We start from the raw sequence: 24,727 nt of genomic DNA on the forward strand, positions 1-24,727 counted from the left end.
ATGAGGAAGGACTGGGGTGTGTCCCAAATGTGTCCCTGTTCCGTAAAAAGAGCAATACTTTTGATCAGGCCTCAGGGTTTCCATAGGAAATAGGCTGCCATTTGGGATGCACCCTTCGGCTCTCTAAACTGCATTTCCTTTCCTTCATTCTCTGCTGTTCTCTCGGTCACATGTACTTCTGCTGTTCCCTCAGTCACATGTACCTCTGCTGTTCCCTCAGTCACATGTACCTCTGCTGTTATCTCAGTCACATGTACCTCGGATGTTCTCTCAGTCACATGTACCTCTGCTGTTATCTCAGTCACATGTACCTCTGCTGTTCCCTCAGTCACATGTACCTCTGCTGTTCCCTCAGTCACATGTACCTCTGCTGTTCCCTCAGTCACATGTACCTCTGCTGTTCCCTCAGTCACATGTACCTCTGCTGTTCTCTCAGTCACATGTACCTCTGCTGTTATCTCAGTCACATGTACCTCTGCTGTTCCCTCAGTCACATGTACCTCTGCTGTTCCCTCAGTCACATGTACCTCTGCTGTTCTGTCAGTCACATGTACCTCTGCTGTTCCCTCAGTCACATGTACCTCTGCTGTTATCTCAGTCACATGTACCTCTGCTGTTATCTCAGTCACATGTACCTCTGCTGTTATCTCAGTCACATGTACCTCTGCTGTTATCTCAGTCACATGTACCTCTGCTCTTATCTCAGTCACATGTACCTCTGCTGTTATCTCAGTCACATGTACCTCTGCTGTTATCTCAGTCACATGTACCTCTGCTGTTATCTCAGTCACATGTACCTCTGCTGTTCCCTCAGTCACATGTACCTCTGCTGTTCCCTCAGTCACATGTACCTCTGCTGTTCCCTCAGTCACATGTACCTCTGCTGTTATCTCAGTCACATGTACCTCTGCTGTTCTATCAGTCACATGTACCTCTGCTCTTCCCTCAGTCACATGTACCTCTGCTGTTCCCTCAGTCACATGTACCTCTGCTGTTATCTCAGTCACATGTACCTCTGCTGTTCCCTCAGTCACATGTACCTCTGCTGTTCTCTCAGACACATGTACCTCTGCTGTTCCCTCAGTCACATGTACCTCTACTGTTCTCTCAGTCATGTACAGTGCCTTGCGAAAGTATTCGGCCCCCTTGAACTTTGCGACCTTTTGCCACATTTCAGGCTTCAAACATAAAGATATAAAACTGTATTTTTTTGTGAAGAATCAACAACAAGTGGGACACAATGATGAAGTGGAACGACATTTATTGGATATTTCAAACTTTAAAAAAAAATCAAAAACTGAAAAATTGGGCGTGCAAAATTATTCAGCCTCTTTACTTTCAGTGCAGCAAACTCTCTCTAGAAGTTCAGTGAGGATCTCTGAAGGATCCAATGTTGACCTAAATGACTAATGATGATAAATACAATCCACCTGTGTGTAATCAAATCTCCGTATAAATGCACCTGCACTGTGATAGTCTCAGAGGTCCGTTAAAAGCGCAGAGAGCATCATGAAGAACAAGGAACACACCAGGCAGGTCCGAGATACTGTTGTGAAGAAGTTTAAAGCCGGATTTGGATACAAAAAGATTTCCCAAGCTTTAAACATCCTTTTGCAAGGCACTGTATCTGTGTGTGTGTGTGTTATGTGTGTGTGTGTGTGTGCTTACAGTGGGGAGAACAAGTATTAGATACACTGCCGATTTTGCAGATTTTCTTACTTACAAAGCATGTAGAGGTCTGTAAGTTTTTATCATAGGTACACTTCAACTGTGAGAGACGGAATCTAAAACAAAAATCCAAAAAATCACATTGTATGATTTTTAACTTCTTGCGTTGAGCCATCCCGGATCCGGGATCGTGAATACAGCCTCAAGCTCATTACCATAACGCAACGTTAACTATTCATGAAAATCGCAAATGAAATTAAATAAATATGCTAGCTCTCAAGCTTAGCCTTTTGTTAACAACACTGTCCTCTCAGATTTTCAAAAATATGCTTCTCAACCATAGCAAAACAAGCATTTGTGTAACATATTTAGCGTTAGCATAGCATTTAGCGTTAGCATTCAGCGTTAGCATTCAGCAGGCAACATTTTCACAAAAACCAGAAAACCATTCAAATAAAATCATTTACCTTTGAAGAACTTCGGATGTTTTCAATGAGGAGACTCTCAGTTAGATAGCAAATGTTCCGTTTTTCCTGAAAGATTATTTGTGCAGGAGAAATCGGTCCGTTTTCTGCGTCATGTTTGGCTACAAAAAAAAAACGAAAATTCATTCATCCAAACGCCAAACTTCCACATTAACTCCATAATATCGACTGAAACATGGTAAACGTTGTTTAGAATCAATCCTCAAGGTGTTTTTCACATATCTCTTCATGATATATCATTCCTGGAAGTCTCCTCTCTGTCTCAATCACATGGATGAATGCGAGCAGCTTGGAGATTACGCAACAATTTCAACAAAGGACACCGGTCGGACCCCTGGTAAATGTAGTCTCTTATGGCCAATCTTCCAATGATATGCCTACAAATACGTCACAATGCTGCAGACAACTTGGAGAAACGATAGAAAGGGCAGGCTAATTCGTGGCGCTTTCACAGCCATATAAGGAGACAATGAAAAACAGAGCGTCAAAAATCCTGCTCATTTCCTGTTTGAAGTTTCATCTTGGTTTCGCCTGTAGCATCAGTTCTTGGGCACTCACAGATAATATCTTTGCAGTTTTGGAAACGTCAGGGTGTTTTCTTTCCAAATCTGCCAATTATATGCATAGTCGAGCATCTTTTCGTGACAAAATATTGCGCTTAAAACGGGCACGTTTTTTTATCCAATAATGACATAGCGCCCCCATAGGTTGAAGAGGTTAAGTAATTAATTTGCATTCTGGGAGGAATGGCGTTAGCCCTTACCCTCCAATCCAACAGGTCCCAGACGTGCTCAATGGGATTGAGATCCGGGATTGAGATCGCTGGCCATGGCAGAACACTGACATTCCTGCCTTGCAGGAAATCACACACAGAATGAGACGTATGGCTGGTGGCATTGTCATACTGTGGAGGGTCATGTCAGGATGAGCCTGCAGGAAGGATACCACATTAGGGAGCAGGATGTCTTCCCTGTATCGCACAGCGATGAGATTGACTGCAATGACAACAAGCTCAGTCCGAAGATGCTGTGACACGCCGCTCCAGACCATGACGGACCCTCCACCTCCAAATAGATCCTACTCCAGAGTACAGGCCTCAGTGAAACGCTCATTCATTCGACGATAAACGCAAATCCGACCATCACCCCTGGTGAGACAAAACCGCGACTCGTCAGTGAAGAGCACTTTTTGCCAGTCCTGTTTGGTCCAGCTACGGTGGGTTTGTGCCCTTAGGCGACGTTGTTGCTGGTGATATCTGGTGAGGACCTGACTTACAACAAGCCTACAAGCCCTCAGTCCAGCCTCTCTCAGCCTTTTGTGGACAGTCTGAGCCCTGATGGAGGGATTGTGAGTTCCTGGTGTAACTCGGGCAGTTGTTGTTGCCATCCTGTACCTGTCCTATAGGTGTGATGTTCAGGTGTACCGATTCTGTGCAGGTGTTACACGTGGTCTGCCACTGCGAGGACGATCAGCTGTCCATCCTGTCTCCCTGTAGCGCTGTCTTAGGCGTCTCACAATATGGACATTGCAATTTATTGCCCTGGCCACATCTGCAGTCCTCATGCCTCCTTGTAGCATGCCGAAGTCACGTTCACGCAGATGATCAGGGACCCTGATCGTTCTTTTGGTGTTTTTCAGAGTCAGTAGAACGGCCTCTTTAGTGTCCTAAGATTTCATAACTGTGACCTTAATTGCCTACCGTCTGTAAGCTGTTTGTGTCTTAACGACCGTTCCACAGGTGCATGTTCATTAATTCTTTATGGTTCATTGAACAAGCAGGGAAACATTGTTTAAACCCTTCGCAATGAAGATCTGTGGAGTTATTTGGATTTTTACAGATTAACTTTGAAAGACAGGGTCCTGAAAAAGGGACATAAAAAAAATGAATTTACGTGTCTCTGTCTCTCGCTATGTTCTAAATCTTTTAATAAAATAATAATAAACTATAGTGAAAATTAAAATGACACAATAAAATAATAATAACGAGGCTATATACAGGGGTACGGGTACTGAATCAGTGCACGGGGGAATAGTTTAGTGAAGGTATTTGATGTAATATGTACATGTAGGTAGGGGTAAAGTGACTGTGCATAGATAATAAACAGCGAGTAATTAGCAGAACGTAAAAAGGGGATCAATGCGAATAGTGCGGGTGGCCATTTGATTCATTATTTAGCAGTCTTATGGCTTGGGAATAGAAGCTGTTCAGGAGCCTTTTCGACGTAGACTTGGCGATCCGGCACCCCTTTGCTTTGTGGCAGCAGATAGAACTGTCACGTTCTGACCTTTATTTCCTTTGTTTTGTATTTATTTAGTATGGTCAGGGCGTGAGTTGGGTGGGCAGTCTGTTTGTTTTTCTAGGTTTTGGGTATTTCTATGTTTCAGCCTAGTATGGTTCTCAATCAGAGGCAGGTGTCATTAGTTGTCTCTGATTGAGAATCATACTTAGGTAGCCTGGGTTTCACTGTGTTTGTGGGTGATTGTTCCTGTCTCTGTGTTTGCACCAGATGGGACTGTTTTAGGTTTTCTCACGTTTGTTGTTTTTGTTAGTTATCTCATGTGTAGTTTCTTTATAAATTAAAGAACATGAATAACCACCACGCTGCATTTTGGTCCGCTTCTCCTTCACCACAGGAAAACCCTTACAAGAACAGATTATGTCTAAGAGTCTTTACAGTTTTGAGGTCCTTCTTCTGATACCGCCTGGTATAGAGGTTCTAGATGGCAGGAAGCTTGGCTTCAGTGATTGTACTGGGCCATACGCACTACCCTCTGTAGCACGTTGCGGTCGGACGCCGAGCATTTGCCATACCAAGCAGTGATGCAACCAGTCAGGATGCTCTCGATGGTGACCAGGGCCCAAAAGTATTGCACTTTGTAGGGAATAGGGTGCCTTTTGGGCCACAACTAAGCTCCAGACATGAAGGACTTTAACATAACATGAAATCAATCAGAATAAATAATGATGGGCTCTATCTGATGTTTAAATAGAGATGATGGGGTGTATATAAATAATCTTTACATGCATAGAACAAACGCACGCAGGCAAGCAGGCAGGCAAGCAGGCACGCAAGCAGGCAGGCAGGCAGGCAGGCACACACACTGAGAGCTTACTGGGGGGTTTATTGTGAAGCCTCAGTGTTGGCCTCTGGTGTTGTATTTTGTAAGTCATGTAAACATGGTTAGCATTATGTTAGAGCTTTACTGAGGCCTCCAGAGCTGCACCACACTGGGCTTTGTGTGTGTGTGTGTGTGTGTGTGTGTGTGTGTGTGTGTGTGTGTGTGTGTGTGTGTGTGTGTGTCTATGTTTAGCTGTGCGTAGCAGACTGTGTCTAGACTGCCAGGACGTGGTGTGTGTTGGAGTAAGAGTGGTCAACATGAAGGAGAACAGCTTCAGGCTTCCCCAATTCAACCAAGCCTCAGTGGACTAACACACGCACACAGCCCCCCCCTCCCACACACACACACACACCCCACCCACCCACACTCTCCAGGGCTTTGTAGCTGAGGACCGGTTGCCTCCCTTAGCTCAAATGAGTCTTATGACCAGCCCAGTGTTCTAGGAATAAATGAATAACCCATATCTGTCATCATCAATCAATCAATCTAACAATCAGTCAGTCAGTCACTCAGACCAGGCACTGGGCCATGCATTATACATAGTGTATGGATATAAACAGCACATCAGACAGTCATTTCACATGCATCTGGCTTATTCCTGCTGTGGTTATCAAAGTATCTGTCAGTAGCATGCATGGTGATGCTAGTAACACTTTAGACTTGCAGTCTTTCTTTCTTTACGGGTGTGTGTGTGTCTGTGGGTGTGTGTCTGTGTCTACTGTTGCACACAGCAGTAGAGTAGTCAGTGGTGTAAAGTACTTAAGTAAAAATACTTTCAAGTACTGCTTCAACTACTGCAAGTAGTTTTTTCGGGTATCTGCACTTTACTTTTGATATTTTTGACAACTTTCACTTTTACTTCACTACATTTCTAAAGAAAATAATGTACCTTTTACTCCATACATATTCCCTGACACACAAAAGTGTAAGGTTCTGTTTTTCTTTTCTTAGTCAACCTTGATTTCACCTCTGTTTGTTTCTCACCTGGTCTCATCAGCTCCATATTTAGTTAAATTATTTATGTTTGTATGGTTGTGAGGTAGTGTTTGTTTTGACTGCCTACCTGTGTTTGACCGTTGCCTGCCTGTGACCACATTTCCTGCCTTCTGCGAAAGCTTAATAAACCTCTGCCGTGCTCTGCGTGTGAATCTACACCGTTTTCTCCCTGAGTATTCTTTACAAAAAGTAGTCATTACATTTTGAAAGCTTAGCAGGACAGGATAATGGTCCAATTCACACACTTATAAAGAGAATATCTCTACTGGGGCGGCAGGTAGCCTAGTTGTTAGAGCGGTGGACTAGTTACCGAAAGGTTTCAAGATCGTATCCCTGAACTGATAAGGTAGAAATATGCTGTTCTGCTCCTGAACAAGGCAGTTAACTCACTGTTCCTAGGCCGTCATTGAAAATAAGAATATGTTCTTTAACTGACTTGCTTTGTCAAATAAAACTGCCTCTGATCTAGCGGACTCACTAAACAGAAATGCTTCCATATGTCTGAGTGTTGGAGTGTGCCCTTGGCTATCCACAAATAAAGAAAATGCATAGCCAAGGGGAATAGGAAAGGGGGATGCCTAGTCAGTTGTACAAGTGAATGTGTTCATGTCTCGGGCTCCTGAGTGCCACAGCGGTCTAAGGCACTGCATCTCAGTGCAAGTGGTGTCACTATAGTACCTGGTTTCAATCCAGGCTGTATCACATTCGTCCGTGATTGGGAGTCCCATAGGGCGGCGCACAATTGGCCCAGCGTCGTCCGGAGTCGTCGTCATTGTAAATAAGAATTTGTTCTTTAACTGACTTGCCTAGTTAAATAAAGGTTAAATAAAAAGTGAAATGTATCTTGTGCATTCAACCCAACCTCTCTGAATCAGAGAGGTGTGGTGGGCTGCCTTAATATACATGCACGTCATCTCCAAACACTGTGTTAACTGCCTTGTTCAGGGGCAGAACAACAGATTTTAACTTGTCAACTTGGGGATTCAATCCAGTAACCTTTCAGTTACTGGCCCAACGCTCTAGGCTACCTGCAGTAATATAAGGAATTTGAAATTATTCTTACCTTCATGCTTAAGTATATTTTAGCAATTACATTTACGTTTGATATTTAAGTATATTTAAAACCAAATACCTTTACTCAAGTAGTATTTTCTGGGTGACTTTCACTTTTACTTGATAAATGTTCTATTAAGGTATCTTTACTCTTACTCAAGTATGACTATTGGGTACTTTTTCCACCACTGAGAATAGTTTTGTAAATACAGTATATGTCCCCCTTTGTTTGTGTGTGTATTGTAGATGGACCCTGTAACCTGTCCTTAGGAATTTCCAGGTGTGGCCGAGCAACACGGTTCTGTCCAACACTACGGCCCTATCTGAAAACCTCTGAACCTCTTTCCTCCAGCACCAAGACTCCTATCTGGAAGTACTACCTATTTTGAAGAAAACAATATTGATACGCAACTTTAATGCTTTGACTTTTCAAGCACTGTGGGTCCTCGTCAGGCCTACATCATCCGAAAAGAAAGAAGGATGTAGAAATGTGTTGCATTGTGAGCTCAGTTTGAAATGTTGGTTGAGGCCTTCCATGTGTTTCCACTTCAACTGGATAATAAGGGAATGATAATTATAGTCATGTACAAACTAAAGCTATGATTGTATGGGTCAATAGTGATTAGCTTGTTGGACTGAGTACTCCAGCATCTCTGGTTGTGCAGAATGGTGGGGATTTTCTGCATGGATTTTCTGTTTCATCAGAGACTAAGAGGTGCAGCAATAATTGCTTTAGCACTACCTGTTTCACTGATCTGTAAAGCGTGAAAGTTATTAGCTATCACAGAGCCTTCATTGCTTGCAGTAGAATAGCTTGTGTGTGCCTGCGTGTGTGTTTGTGTGCATACGTGCGTGCGTGTGTGTGAGAGAATTTGTGAAATTGTGCATGTGTGTGTGAATGTGTGTGTATGTATCCCTGTCTTAGTACATTGAACGCATCTCTTCAAACCTCTGAGAAAGTTTCTAGCAACATCACTTTCTAAGTTTTTAAGTGTCTGGGACCACATAGGCAAGCAGAAAAATCTCTGAGGTGAAATATGGAGATAAAATATGTAATATGTGTCTTCACAGCAGAAACTGCTCTGACTAGGCTGCTTCACCAACCTGGACTCAGGGGCTAGACGTAACATTATAAACCAAAATCTGTAAAACTCAAATTAGTATGGAACTTTATTTAACCAGGCAAGTCAGTTAATTCAGAACCATTTCTAATTCACAATGACGGCCTACCCCAGCCAAACCTGGACAACGCTGGGCCAATTGTGCACCGCCCTATGGGACTCCCAATCACAGCCAGATGTGATCCAGCCTGGATTTTAACCTGGAACTGCAGTGATACCTCTTGCAGTGCTTTAGACCTCTACACCACTCGGGAGCCAAAGTTAAGCTTGGTATGTTATGTATTAGTTTGTGTATGTCCATCATAGCTAGGTGGCTAACATTAGCTAGGAGTTATGGTTAGGAGATAAGGTTAGGGTTAAGGTTAGGTTTAGGCTTAGGATTTAGGTTAAAGGGTTAAGCTTAGGGTTAACATGCTAAGTATTTGCAAAGTACTAACATTCAAAAGTTGTCCTTGATGAGATTCAAACAATCTTTGGGTTGCTAGATTGCTTGATTTATTCATTATTTTACCAGGTAGGTTGACTGAGAACACGTTCTCATTTACAGCAATAACCTGGAGAATAGTTACAGGGTAAAGGAGGGGGATGAATGAGCCAATTGTAAACTGGGGATTATTAAGTGACCATAATGGTTTGAGGGACAGATTGGGAATTTAGCCAGGACACCGGGGCTAACACCATAATGACCTCAGAGGTTCAGGACACCCGTTTAACATCCCATCTGAAAGACAGAACCCTACACAGGGCAGTGTCCCCAATCACTGCCCTGGGGAATTGAGATATGTCTTTAGACCAGAGGAAAGTTTCTGTACAGCACTTTGAGATATCAGCTGATGTACGAAGGGCTATATAAAAAAAATGATTTGATTTGAAAGAGTGCCTCCTACTGGCCCTCCCACACCATCTGGTCTCCCATCCAGGGACTGACCAGGACCAACCCTGCTTAGCTTCAGAAGCAAGCCAGCAGTGGTATGCTGGGTGGTAAGCTGCTGGCAAAGTCAATAGATGTTTGATGTTAGATGTTCTTGTTAAATGCCTAACGATCCACCCCAACTAACCACCCTCTTTCGTTTTTGCCTTAAGCAACCTTCGGTCTCATGTAACCATATCGTACTAATTTGATTGTCCTGGATTTTAGTTTACTATGTTATGTCTAGTCTATGAGACAAGGCTGGCTTCTTCACACCTCCAGCCTCAGTTCTGGCTGCGTTCCAATTGGCAGCATTTTTCCTATGGTGCAATACTTTTGACCAGAGCCCTTTTGGGTCTATGTAGGGAAAAGTGTACCATTTGGGACACGACCTCTAATCCTGCCTCGGCTGGATATATAATTAATGATCTACAGATGAATGATGTCTTTTCCTCTCATACTAGTAAAACTATACTTGTTTCTGACGACTTCTAGCTACTAAAGTATGCACTACTCATTGCTTACAGTACAGTACCCTGCAGCCTACACACCCTGCAGCCTACACACCCTCTAGCCTAGACACCCTGCAGCCTACACACCCTGCAGCCTACACACCCTGCAGCCTATACAGCCTGCACACCCTGCAGCCTACACACCCTGCAGCCTATACACCCGGCAGCCTATACACCCTGCAGCCTGCACACCCAGCCTACACACCCTGCAGCCTACACACCCTGCAGCCTGCACATCCTGCAGCCCACACACCCTGCAGCCCTCACACCCTCCAGCCCGCACACCCTGCAGCCCTTCACACCATGCAGCCTATATACACCTTGCAGCCTACACACCCTGCAGCCTACACACCCTGCAGCCTAGAAACCCATTTTTGAGCGACACACCCTATTCCACACTATAGCCTCTGCACTAAAAATCCACTACCATGGCCTATCTTCTCTTCCCTCGAGGTCCCTATATAAAACATTACCTTTCTTTTTGGCTAGTTATTCACATAGGGCAGAGGGAGAGTAAAGTTTTTGAGTTTTTACCAATAAAGCTCTCCATCCAAGCATTATGTTCTAGTCTCTTTCTAGACCTTATTCCAGACAATCCGCTAATCTCCCCATCCCCACCCGTCCTAAAAAACCCTCACCCTGCCCTCCTCCTCTGCCCATCACCTCTTCTGTAGCCATCCTCCATTCACTTCGAACATCCTTTGCCCCGAAAGACGGCTGGCCCATTAATCAGTAAATAGTGCATTACCTTTGTAATTAACATTCAACTGAGTTTTCACCCAGTAATATTTCATTAGTTTCTATGCAAATAAATTTGAGCAATTGCCTCATTTGGCCCACGAGTGCCATGATGTATTGGCCTGGCAGTGGGAGATGGTGATACCGCACGCACGCACGCACACACACACACACACACACACACACACACACACACACACACACACACACACACACACACACACACACACACACACACACACACACACACACAAACAGTGACATTACATGATGGATGGTAAAGCCCTCTATTGCCGGGCTGTGTTTTAGAGGTATTTAAGAAGCTCTTACACACATTAAACCCCATTTAAATTCCCCTCACATTTCAACCATACCTCATTGGAATACACAGGCACCTAGAATCACCTCAAATGGATTGTATACCTGACTGTCCTCTGCTCATAAGGCCTGCTCCTCCTTCACCTCCTCAGACTCCTCTTCTTCTTTCTTGTCATCATCCTCTTCCTCCTCCTTTTTCTTTTCCACCTCTCCTCTTCCTCCACCCTTCATCCCTTCATCTTTTGTATTGTTTCCTCTTTAATAGTGATGTCACCTCTGGACAGCTGCTGTGGTTCACTGTGGGTTTTATTGAACCCATACTATACACCTGTGGGATTTCACAGCTCAAACTGGTCACTTTAGTGGTGGTGTACTGAAAAGTGTACACATTTACAGGGGAAGTGTGTGTGTGTGTGGTGTGGTGTGGTGTGGTGTGGTGTGGTGTGGTGTGTGTGTGTGTGTGTGTGTGTGTGTGTGTGTGTGTGTGTGTGTGTGTGTGTGTGTGTGTGTGTGTGTGTGTGTGTGTGTGTGCTAGTTCATTCATAATGCATCCAGTCACAGTGCTGGAATGTGATTGGATGTGAAGTATGTCAGGAGCTTGTCGTCACCGCAACTCAGAGTCTGGCTTAACGAGAGACAACAGCTCACTCTGCACTGTGTGACGTGTGTGTGTGTGTTAGGTTCCTGCTGCAGGCATTTGATAAGTTTAAACACCAGTCAGGCAGGCTAGTGGGTGGTGGTTTAGCATGACATGTTTTGATATTTCACTCTAAACAGATTTTAAACTCTAACATGATATCTTAGACACAAGGTGAAAGGTTGTCTATGTGGTCCAGTGTGTTTGTAAACACAAGTATATTGTGAGGGATCTTGAAATGAAGAGTTTATTTCCAAAAGCTTAGGGGGAAGGTAATAGCTTGGTAGTCATGGGTTGGTCATTTGAATGGCAGTTAAAGTTGTGAGAACAAAATAATGAACACCAAAAGACTCCAATCTGTCCAGATCAAGGCACTGATCTAAGATCAGTTCACTCCTCCAAATCCTTACCCATCAAATGTTGAAAATCCAGCTATCAGTTGTGGAAATGCTAAACTGACCTTAGATCAGTGTAAAGAGCAACGTGCCTCCAAGGACCTGTAAGTGCAGTGTATAGGATTGATGTGTAAGTACACAAACTCAGGGGGAGTGAGTGAAGAGTACCCTGTCTATCAACTCTCATGAGAAACTTTCAGTCCTGTCTCATCTCTGATCTATGTGTGTGTGTGTGTGTGTGTGTGTGTGTGTGTGTGTGTGTGTGTGTGTGTGGTCTAAGTGGCCAACATTCAGGCAATATCATTATATGACAACTACCGATGGGCCTGAGTCTGAGGACTAGAGCCAATCACTGTGTGTTTGTGTTGTGCGTGTGTGCGTGTGTGCGTGACTTCGTGCTGTGTATGCCTGTGTACATGCTTATTTGCAGTGCCTTCAGAAGGTGTTCATAACCCTTGACATATTCCACATCTAGTTGAAATTTTTAATTTACATAAGTATTCACACCAATACTTTGTACAATCACCTTTGGCGGCGATTCCAGTTCTGAGTCGTCTGCATCAGTTTTGCACGTCTGGATTTGGGGATTTTCTCCCATTCTTCCTTGCAGATTTTCTCAGTCTCTGTTAAGTTAGATGGAGAGCGGCAGTGAACAGCAATCTTCAAGCCTTTCCAAAGATTTTCAATGGTATTCAAGCCCAGGCTTTTGCTGGGCCACTCAAGGACTTTAACATTCTTGTTCTGAAGCCATTCCAGCATTGCTTTGGCTGTATGCTTGGGTCATTTTTCTGCTGGAAAGTATATTTTCATCCCCGGGTCTAAGGTCGTTTGCACTCTGAAGCAGGTTCTCATCAATGATTTGCTTGTATTTGGCTCCCTTCATTGTTCCCTCTATCCTTACCAGTCTCCCAGTCCCTGCCGCCGAAAAACATCCCCATAGCATGATTTTGCCGACACCATCCTTCACAGTAGGGATGGTGTGAGACGGCTGATGAGCTGTGCCTCCAGACATAGTGCTTTGCATTCAGGCCAAAGAGTTACATTTTTGTCTCATCAGAACAAGTTTCAAGTTGTAATGTCACATGCACAAGTGCAGTGTTTGGTTTTCGCCAGGCATAGTAGGACACATGTCATCCAAAAAGTTGACTCAAGTTTGCCAAAAAAGCACCTGGATGATCCTCATACTATTGGAATAATATTCTATGGACAGACGATTCAAAAGTCTAACTTTTTGGACGACTTGGGTCCAATTATGGCTGGCAAAAACCTAACACTTCATTCCACATTAAAGAACCTCATACCAGCAATCAAGCATGGTGGTGGTGGCAATGTGATGATTTGGGGATGCTTTGCTGCCTCAGGACCTGGGTGACTTGCCTTAATAAACTAATTCAAAAAAATAAACATCCCTTTTTCAGGACCCTGTCTTTCAAAGATCATTCGTAAAATTCCAAATAACTTCACAGATCTTCGTTGTAAAGGGTTTAAACACTGTTTTCCATGCTTGTGCAATGAACATATAATACAATGACGACGACTCCGGACGACGCTGGAATTATAGATATACCTCTCCTTAATGCAACCGCTGTGTCAGATTAAAAATAAAAAACATTACGAAAAAAGCAACCAATGCAATAATCTGAGATGGAGCTCAGAACAATAGCCAAATTAGCCGCCATGTTGGAGTCAACAGAAACCAGAAAATACATGATAAATGTTTCCTTACCTTTGATGAACTTCATCAGAATGCAGTCCTAGGAATCCCTGGTCCACAATAAATGCTTTATTTGTTCGAAAATGACCGTTATTTATGTCCAATTAGCTACTTTGGTTAGCGCATTTGGTAAACAATTTCAAAGTCACAAAGCGCGTCTACTATAATGTGACGAAATGTCCAAAAGTTCCGTAACAGTCAGTAGAAACATGTCAAACGATGTACTGAATCAATCTTTAGAATGTTGTTTACATACATCTTGAATAACGTTCAAACCGGAGAATTAGAATGACTTCAGATGAGCGGTGGAACGCAGGTCCTTCCCATGTGAACGCGCATGGTGAAAGCATGGTCAACTTGTGGCAGTGGTGACTATTTCCTGTCTCATTCGACCCCCCTTCACATTAGAGTCATCAGAAAAAGTTATATTGAAAACTCATCCATATCTCACTGTAATTTCAGTGAGAGTTTGGTTGAAAATCTGCCACCCCCAGAAAAGATTTCTCAGGTTTTTGCCTGCAATATGAGTTCTGTTATACTCACAGACATAATTCAAACAGTTTTAGAAACTTCAGAGTGTTTTATATCAAATACTACTAATAATATGCATATATTAGCAACTGAGAATGAGGAGCTGGCCGTTTACAATGGTCACCTTTTCATCCAAGCTACTCAATACTGCCCCTGCAGCCATAAAATGTTAACACCGACGCCTGTACTCTGGAGCGGGATCGATTTGGAGGTGGAGGGTAATATCAAGGCAATATGAATGCTGTGCATTACAGGGAAGACATCCTCCTCCCTCATGTGGTACCCTTCCTGCAGGCTCATCCTGACATGACCCTCCAGCATGACAACGCTGTGTGTTACAGGGAATACATCCTCCTCCCTCATGTGGTACCCTTCCTGCAGGCTCATCCTGACATGACCCTCCAGCATGACAATGCCACCAGCCATACTGCTCGTTCTGTGTGTGATTTCCTGCAAGACAGGAATGTCAGTGTTCTGCCATGGCCAGCGAAGAGCCCGGATCTCAATCCCATTGAGCACGTCCAGGACCAGTTGGATCGGAGGGTGAGGGCTAGGGCCATTCCCCCCAGAAATGTCCGGGAACTTGCAGGTGCCTTGGTGGAAGAGTGGGGTAACATCTCACAGCAAGAACTGGCAAATCTGGTGCAGTCCATGAGGAGGAGATGCACTGCTCTACATAATGCAGCTGGTGGCCACACCAGATACTGACTGTTACTTTTGACTTTGACCCCCCTTTGTTCAAAGACACATTATTCAATTTCTGTTAGTCACATGTCTGTGGAACTTGTTCAGTTTATGTCTCAGTCTCAGTTGTTGAATCTTGTTATGTTCATACAAATATTTACACATGTTAAGTTTGCTGAAAATAAATGCAGTTGACAGTGAGAGGACGTTTCTTTTGTTGCTGAGTTTAGAAGGAATTAGAATGAATTCTGCTCTGTATCAGAGAATTCTACAGGAGAATGTCAGGCCATCCCATCCGTCTGTGAGCTGAAGCTAAAGCATAGCTGGATCATGCAGCAAGACAATAATCCAAAACACACAATCAAGTCTACATGAAAATGTCTAAAAAGCTACAAATTTGAAGTTTTGGAATGGCCTAGTCAAAGTCCAGTCCTAATCCCAATTACGATGTTGTGGTAAGACTTGAAAAATCAGTTCATGCTTGAAAACCGATAAATACCACTGAGTTAAAGCAGTTCTGTATGCAAGAGTGGGCCTTAATTCCTCCACAGAGTTGTGAGAGACTGATCAACAACTACAAGAAGCATTTGGTTCCAGTCATTGCTGCTAAATGTGGCACAACCAGTTATTGAGTGTAAGGGGGTAATTACTTTTTCACACAGGGGCATTCGGTGGTGCATAACTTTGTTTATGAAATAAATATGTAATTGTAGTGCTAGTTGTTCACTCAGTTTCCCTTTATCTAATATTAGGTTTTGCTTCAAGATCTGATACCCTTCAGTATAAAAAAATGCTAAAGTAGAGAAAATTAGAAAGGGGGCAAATACTTTGTCATGGCGCTGTAGGTGGGTGAAGGCAGTGTGGAGAGCAACTGAGATCGCGTCATTTAGGAATCTGTTGGGGCAGTATGGAAATTCAAATCAAATGATCAAATCAAATGTTATTGGTCACATACACATGTTTAGCAGATGTTATTGGTCACATACACGTGTTTAGCAGATGTTATTGGTCACATACACATGGTTAGCAGATGTTATTGGTCACATACACATGTTTAGCAGATGTTATTGGTCACATACACATGGTAAGCAGATGTTATTGGTCACATACACATGGTTAGCAGATGTTATTGGTCACATACTCGTGTTTAGCAGATGTTATTGCGGGTGTAGCAAAATACTTGTGTTTGTAGCTCCAACAGTGCAGTAATATCTAACAAGTAATCACAACAATGCACACAATACACACAAATCTAAAGTAAAGGATTGGAATTAGGAATATATAGATATTTGAATGAGCAATGTCAGAGCGGCACAGACTGAAATACAGTAGAATAGTATAGAATACAGTATATACATATGAGAGATAAGTAATGCAAAATATGTAAATATTAAAGTGACTAGTGTTCCATTATTAAAGTGTCCAGTGATTTCAAGTATATGTTTATACAGTAGTGCAGCAGCTTTTAAGCTGCTAGTGATAGCTAATTAAAAGTCTGATTGCCTTGAGATAGAAGCTGTTTTTCAGTCTCTCGGTCCCAGCTTTGATGCACCTGTACTGACCTCGCCTTCTGGATGATAGCGGGGTGAACTGGCAATGGTTTCGGTGGTTGTTGTCCTTTTTGATATTTTTGGCCTTCCTGTGTCATCGGGTGCTTTAGGTGTCCTGGAGGGCAGGTAGTTTGCCCCCGGTGATGCGTTGGGCAGACCGCACCACCCTCTGGTTGTCATACCAGGCAGTGATACATGTTGTTGTCAAAGCCTGCACAAAACGCATTGAGTTTATCTGGTAGAGAGGCATTGTTGGGTAGATCACTGTTGGGTCTTCCTTTGTAATCTGTAATGGTCTGTAGCCCCTGAAACATGTGGCATGCATTGTTAATCCAGGGCTTTCATTGAAGAACCTTCACCATGGGGACAATGTCGCTGATACATTTTCTAATGAAGCTGGTGACGAAGGCATGTCAATATTATCAGTGGAGTCTCAAAACATATTCCAATCAGATATAGCAAAGCAGCCCTGTAGCATAATCTCTGATTCTGGTGACCATTTTTCAACGGAGCGAGTCACAGGTACTTCCTGTTTGAGTTTCTGCTTGTAAACAGGAAGCAGAAGTATGGAGTCATGATCTGATTTGCCCGAATGTGGGATGGCCTTGTATACTTGCTTGTGGGTAGAATAACTGTATCCCTCCCTAGTGCATTGGATACGTGTTGATGGAAGTTGGGCATCACGTGTCTTAGTGATGCAGAATTAAAATAGACGGAAACCAGAAAAGCAGCCTATCCGCATGTAGATTTCGTTACTTGTTTATCGCCTTGCACAGTTCATTATGTGCCAGCTTGTTATTTTTCTTATCCTGAGGTCACGATAACAGCTGAAAACTCCCTCGGGAGGTAGAAGGGTTGGCATTTGACAGTCAGGTATTTCAAGATGGGTGAACAGTGGGTCAACACTTCCCCCGCGCTGGAGTTAGCGAAACGAGTTGGAGTTTATGGAAAGGACAAACCCCCCCCCCCTCGATTTCCCCAACTCCACTGTCCTGTCCGCCCGTTGAATGGAGAATCCATGGGGTTGGATAGCAATGGGTGGTATATTGTCCGTGAGCCATGTTTCATGAAAGCAAAGATTTTGCAGTTTCTAGAGTGCCGTTGGTAGCAAATCTGTGTTTGGAGGTTATCCATCTTGTTTTTGAGTGACCAGTAGAGTGGAGGGGGGAAGTGGCCGGATTCCCCCACCTTGCCTATGCAATGCCAGTGTTTACCGCTTGGGTTGCCCAAAAATTGTGTCGACATAACAGAGAGAGCCCAGGGCAGATAAATTGAAGTAGAAGTCGGAATTGGAATAAGTAACAGCTGATCTCATGTTCAAGAGTTCTTGTCGGTTGTAAGAAATAATAGCGTGTACATTTTGTGAAAATAAAGTAAAAGTAACTAATCACAAAATATCAAAGTTAGGCCGGAGCTTGCAAAGCAGCGCCCATCCAGCACGGCGCTATCTTCACACACCACATAATCTTTCGCCTTATGCTCTCATAGTATTTCACTTGCCTTTTTGCAAGCCCCAGGCATGCTGTGATGTGTCTTTTTCTCCGGAGTGGCTTCTATCTGGCGACTACCCCATAAAGCCCAGATTGGTGAAGTGCTGTATAGACTCTTGTCCTTCTGGCAGGATCTCCAATCTCAGCCAAGGAACTCTGTAGTTCTGTCAGAGTGGTCATTGGGTTATTGGTTACCTCCCTGACCAAGGTCCTTCTTGCCCGGTTGCTCAGTGTGGTCAGACGGCCAACTCTAGGCAGAGTCTGGGTAGTTCCATTTTTTCTTCATTTCCCAATGATGGACACCACTGTGCTCTTGGAAACGTTCAACACTCTAGAAATGGTTTTATTACTTTCCCCAGATATATGCTTCATCATGAAGTCACAGTTCCTTAGACTTCATGGTCTAGTTTCTGCTCTGACTTGCATTGTCAGTTATTGGACCTTATATAGATAGGTGTGGTTCTTTCTAAATCATGTACAAACAATTGAATTGGCAACAGCTGGACTCCAATCAAGTTGTATTGACATTTCAAGGATGATTAAAAAAGGAAATTGGATGCACCTGAGCTCAATTTGGAGTGTCAAAGCAAAGGGGTGTGAATATTTATGTAAATGAGATATTTCTGTATTTCATTTTCAATTAATTTGCAAACATTTCCTAAAACACGTTTTCACTTTGTAATGGGGTATTTATTGTGTATAGAAAATATGGAATAAATCAAGTCAAGGGGTATGACAACTTTCTGAAGACACTGTACTTCCTTTGTTTGTGTGTGTGCATGTGTATGAGTGAGTGAGCATGTGTGTGTGTGTGTGCATGCGTGCCTTCATGTGTGTGTGCATGTGTGTGCGTGTGCATGTGCATGAGTGAGTGAGCATGTGTGTGTGTGTGCATGCGTGCCTTCATGTGTGAGTGAGTGTGTGTGTGCGTGCATGCGCGTGTGTGTGCATACGTGCCTTTATATATATGTGTGTGTGTGCATACGTGCCTTTATATATATGTGTGTGTGTGCGTGTGTGTGATCCATAGAAGGGAGGGCTCAGCCGGGAAACAAGCCTCTCCATCAGCTACCTGAGGAACAGCTTCTGACAGTTATTCAATATGCAAACTTTCTCACTTTATTTATTCAGTCTGTAATGTCCTCAGCTTGGGGCCAAGAGGGCATTTCTCCATCTCCCTCGCTAGAGAATAAACAGCACAGCCATTTTTCCAGACGCTCATTTGTCATTGGCCGATCAAAGTAGATGAGTGAAGTAACTTTGAGTTAAACAGGTTTTTTTTCTACAACTTTGTGATGGATGCCTGGGGGAAGTTTACCCTCTAATACCAGTAAGTGCTTATGTCACTCTCTACACACACTCACTCACACTCTCCCATCCATCCCTCTCTCTCCATCCCTCTCTTTCCGTTTCTCTCTCTTTCACTGTCTCTCTCTCTCTCTGTCTCTCTCTCTCTCTCTCTCTCTCTCTCTCCGTTTCTCTCTCCCCACTCTCTCTCCATGTCTCAGGTGAGGGTTTGTTAAACAAACACTTCCCATACAACTAGCTCTCACAATCACACAGTCTCAGAAATAGACGTGCATCCATATTTCTCAAAATTGAACGTTTTGAAGTTGTTGCAAATGTTCCATTTCAAAGTGTTTAAAGTGAACTTTAGGCATCATCTCTGAATTTGTAAGGTTAAGTTTCTTAAAGGGGAATGGAAACTCTAGGATTCAGAATGGCAGCAAACTGTAACTGTAAATCGCCATATTGATATTATTGCATCACTGAGCCAATCGTTTCCCCAGATCAAAAAAGATTGTTATCGTAGCAGTAACAACACAGATATACAGCCTGAAACACCTGAGCTAGAGGGTCGACGTCTGGATGGTGATGAATTACATCCAGTCAGAGGTTCCTGTCAGTCTGTCTGGATGGTGATGTATTACATCCAGTCAGAGGTTCCTGTCAGTCTGTCTGGATGGTGATGTATTACATCCAGTCAGAGGTTCCTGTCAGTCTGTCTGGATGGTGATGTATTACATCCAGTCAGAGGTTCCTGTCAGTCTGTCTGGTTACTGTATTACATCCAGTCAGAGGTTCCTGTCAGTCTGTCTGGATGGTGATGTATTACATCCAGTCAGAGGTTCCTGTCAGTCTGTCTGGATGTTCCTGTCAGTCTGTCTGGTTACTGTATTACATCCAGTCAGAGGTTCCTGTCAGTCTGTCTGGATGGTGATGTATTACATCCAGTCAGAGGTTCCTGTCAGTCTGTCTGGATGGTGATGTATTACATCCAATCAGAGGTTCCTGTCAGTCTGTCTGGATGGTGATGAATTACATCCAGTCAGAGGTTCCTGTCAGTCTGTCTGGATGGTGATGTATTACATCCAGTCAGAGGTTCCTGTCAGTCTGTCTGGATGGTGATGTATTACATCCAGTTAGAGGTTCCTGTCAGTCTGTCTGGATGGTGATGTATTACATCCAGTCAGAGGTTCCTGTCAGTCTGTCTGGGTGGTGATGTATTACATCCAGTCAGAGGTTCCTGTCAGTCTGTCTGGATGGTGATGAATTACATCCAGTCAGAGGTTCCTGTCAGTCTGTCTGGGTGGTGATGTATTACATCCAGTCAGAGGTTCCTGTCAGTCTGTCTGGATGGTGATGAATTACATCCAGTCAGAGGTTCCTGTCAGTCAGTCTGTCTGGATGGTGATGTATTACATCCAGTCAGAGGTTCCTGCCAGTCTGGATGGTGATGTATTACATCCAGTCAGAGGTTCCTGCCAGTCTGGATGGTGATGTATTACATCCAGTCAGAGGTTCCTGTCAGTCTGTCTGGTTACTGTATTACATCCAGTCAGAGGTTCCTGTCAGTCTGTCTGGATGGTGATGTATTGGACATGTGACTAATCCTCATGAAGGACTTCCTTGCAGAAGAGGTTACTCGATTATTCAGCAGCCGGTATGCCAGTTAAATAATTGCGGATATGTTGCTTTATCAAAAGTTGTTTAAAGTTAACACCAGTAGTGGGTAGGTGCTCAATATATATAATCAGTAACCTATAACGATATTTATCACAAGCGCTGTTTGACGTGATGGTAACACATTCACCTTTTATTTCTACGACCTTCGAATCACAGACAGCATCATGATCGTTGCCCCAAATGGTCAATTGACAATTTACATTGACTCCCCCCTCCATTTGTTTGGTACAGTGCTGCTACTCACTGTTTATTTTCAAGGCATAGTCACTTCACCCCTACCTATATGTACAAATTACCTCGACTAATCTGTACCCCTGTACATTGACTCAGTACCGGTACCCCCTGTAAATAGCCTTGTTATTGTTATTTTATTGTGTTACTTTTTATTAAATATTTTCTTGAACTGCACTGTTGGTTAATTGCTTGTAAGTGAGCATTTCACAGTAAGTAGGTAAGTAATGTTGTATTCTACCCATGTGACAAATACAGTTTGATTTGGTTCATGAAATCTCATTCTAACCAATAATGGGGCGTACTCATTATAAATGAAGTGTGATTTAGTTTCGGTATCAGACTAACGTTTCTTGTGATTTTGTTTGCAGAGCATTCAGGCTGTCAGTTTATCGCCAGTTCACCCTATGGGCACAAGGGAGAATTGGACGAGGTATATGGCGTCTCATCCCTGTGTGTGTCGTTTCTTCAATAAGGCAGCATACCCAGAAGCAAGTGCCATTTACACAGGATTTTAGTTTGAATAAAACCAGTTCATTTAGTAAATCTAGACTGATGTAACTGTTTTCAAGACATAGGCCTAATACCTGCACCTTATGCAAAAATAGTGTTATTTATCTTTTACACGATAACAACAGGTTCAAGCGTAACCAGATAAACTTGCATTGAAGATAAAACTTCTTCCGACGCCCACTAACCCATGTTCCTGTTGCCAGAGTAGTGATTTCATCTAGCTATGGCTGGCATCTATTGGAAAGGAATGGCAACTACACTGGGCAGCTAGTTGACAGAGTCAAAGGAGACTTCAGTAATATATGCCATTTAGCAGAAGCCTTTATCCAAAGTGAACTGGGTACATGGTAGTGGAAACAGATCACAGGCTTGTGATTGCAAGTCTTTGCCTCATGCTCAAGATGACCAGACAAACAACAGCAGCATACCATAAAGGGGCAATCAAAAGTGGCTACATCCATTTTTGTGCTTATTACTGAATGATATCTAACCATTGATTCTTGAAGAATACCACAAATATGTCACATCACTCAGAAAGTTAGTGAATACACAGCACGCAGCACAGCAAAAAGCCCTTTTTACATCATAGCTGAGCATTCATAGGTGGAGACTGGAGGTCCAGGAGAGAGGGAGAGTGAGATTCGAAACAGCACGTCTGGGACAAGGTAGCACGTCCGTCCGTTGAAACGGAAACAAAATCTGTTCCACTCCGATTCCCTTTATGGATGGGCGTATCTTTGAATTCGCTGTTGAATTGTTTGCTCCTTCTCCATTTTCGGAACACCAGCCCGCTCTCCCAAAGTGACCACCACTTTCTCTCTTTGAGCACTCAGAATTGACACAAATCATTGTAGGTAATCTCTCTATATATGTTTACATCTGACATAATCTAGTAGATTTACCATTGGCACAGCAGTCAACGATGCCGTGTAGGAGCTCAGACCGGAAACACCATGTCTTCTGCTGGGTTTCACCACAAATGCCCTGGCAGCCTTGGATAACTCTTGCTTGAAACTGAGCGCTCCCTCCTTTGTTGTAGCCTGCTGTCACTCCCTCCTTTGTTGTAGCCTGCTGTCTCTCCCTCCTTTGTTGTAGCCTGCTGTCACTCCCTCCTTTGTTGTAGCCTGCTGTCTCTCCCTCCTTTGTTGTAGCCTGCTGTCTCTCCCTCCTTTGTTGTAGCCTGCTGTCACTCCCTCCTTTGTTGTAGCCTGCTGTCTCTCCCTCCTTTGTTGTAGCCTGCTCTCTCCTCTCCTTTGTTGTAGCCTGCTGTCTCTCTCCCTCCTTTGTTGTAGCCTGCCACCTAACTGAGTCACTCAAAAACTCCTTTGTTGTAGCCTGCTGTCACTCCCTCCTTTGTTGTAGCCTGCTGTCTCTCCTACTTTGTTGTTCCTTTTTGATACTGCCTGCTGTCTCTCCCTCCTTTGTTGTAGCCTGCTGTCACTCCCTCCTTTGTTGTAGCCTGTTGTCTCTCCCAATCCTTTGTTGTAGCCTGCTGTCTCTCCCTCCTTTGTTGTAGCCTGCTGTCTCTCCCTCCTTTGTTGTAGCCTGCTGTCTCTCCTCACTGTCCTGAGTCTGCACAACTCTGCCAGGACCTCACTAAATATCTCTTGGCAGATGAAAATAAATGGCCTCTAAACCTCTCTTGAAAAACCTTTGTTGTAGCATTTTAATGGCTGCTGTCTCTCCCTCCTTTGTTGTAGCCTGCTGTCTCCCCTCCTTTGTTGTAGCCTGCTGTCTCTCTCCCTCCTTTGTTTAGCCTGTAAACTTTCACTGCTGTGACACTCCATTTCAATACTTTGTTGTAGTCTGCTGTCTCTCCCAAAACAGAGATGCTTTGTTGTAGTCTTAATGGTTGTACAGTCTCTCTAAAACCCTCCTTTGTTGTATCAAGACCTTTCTGTCTCTCCCTACTTTGTTGATGCAGAAAAATCTGCTGTCTCTCTCCAATCCTTTTTCCGGCTGTAGCCTAAATAAACTTCAGCTGTCTCTCCCTCCTTTGTTGTAGCCTGCTGTCTCTCCTGGCTCCTTTGTTTCAAGTTTTACTGCTAACCTACAAAGCCTGGGCTTGCTCACTCCCTCCTTTGTTGTAGCAAACAGCTGCTTTCTCCTATAGTCCATTTTTATGGAACGGTCTCTCCCTCCTTTGTTGTAGCCTGCTGTCACTCCCTCCTTTGTTGTAGCCTGCTGTCTCTCCCTCCTTTGTTGTAGCCTGCTGTCACTCCCTCCTTTGTTGTGGTAGCCTGCTGTCTCTCCCTCCTTTGTTGTAGCCTGCTGTCTCTCCCTCCTTTGTTGTAGCCTGGGGCTCTCTCATGCCGTCCTGTGAATGGTTTGGTGGTTGAAGATATCCCTCTAGTGGTGTGGGGGGCTGTCACTCCCCTCCTTTGTTGTAGCCTGCTGTCTCTCTCCCAGTCCTTTGTTGTAGCCTGCTGTCTCTCCCTCCTTTGTTGTAGCCTGCTGTCTCTCCCTCCTTTGTTGTAGCCTGCTGTCTCTCCCTCCTTTGTTGTAGCCTGCTGTCTCTCCCTCCTTTGTTGTAGCCTGCTGTCTCTCCTCCTTTGTTGTAGCCTGCTGTCTCTCCCTCCTTTGTTGGTCAGCCTGCTGTCACTCCCTACTTTCCTCTCTAGGTTTCTTCCTAGGTTTTGGCCTTTCTAGCCTTGCATTGTTTGCTGTTTGGGGTTTTAGGCTGGGTTTCTGTACTTTGAGATATCAGCTGTGTAGTCTGCTGTCTCTCCCTACTTTGTTGTAGTCTGCTGTCTCTCTCCCTCCTTTGTTGTAGCCTGCTGTCTCTCCCTACTTTGTTGTAGCCTGCTGTCTCTCCCTCCTTTGTTGTAGCCTGCTGTCACTCCCTCCTTTGTTGTAGCCTGCTGTCTCTCCCTCCTTTGTTGTAGCCTGCTGTCACTCCCTCCTTTGTTGTAGCCTGCTGTCTCTCCCTCCTTTGTTGTAGCCTGCTGTCACTCCCTCCTTTGTTGTAGCCTGCTGTCTCTCCCTCCTTTGTTGTAGCCTGCTGTCTCTCCCTCCTTTGTTGTAGCCTGCTGTCACTCCCTGCTGTCTCTCCCTCCTTTGTTGTACTTTGTTGTAGCCTGCTGTCTCTCCCTCC

The sequence above is a fragment of the Oncorhynchus nerka genome, linkage group LG6, assembly GCF_034236695.1.
Source record: "Oncorhynchus nerka isolate Pitt River linkage group LG6, Oner_Uvic_2.0, whole genome shotgun sequence".
NCBI lineage: Eukaryota > Metazoa > Chordata > Actinopteri > Salmoniformes > Salmonidae > Oncorhynchus > Oncorhynchus nerka.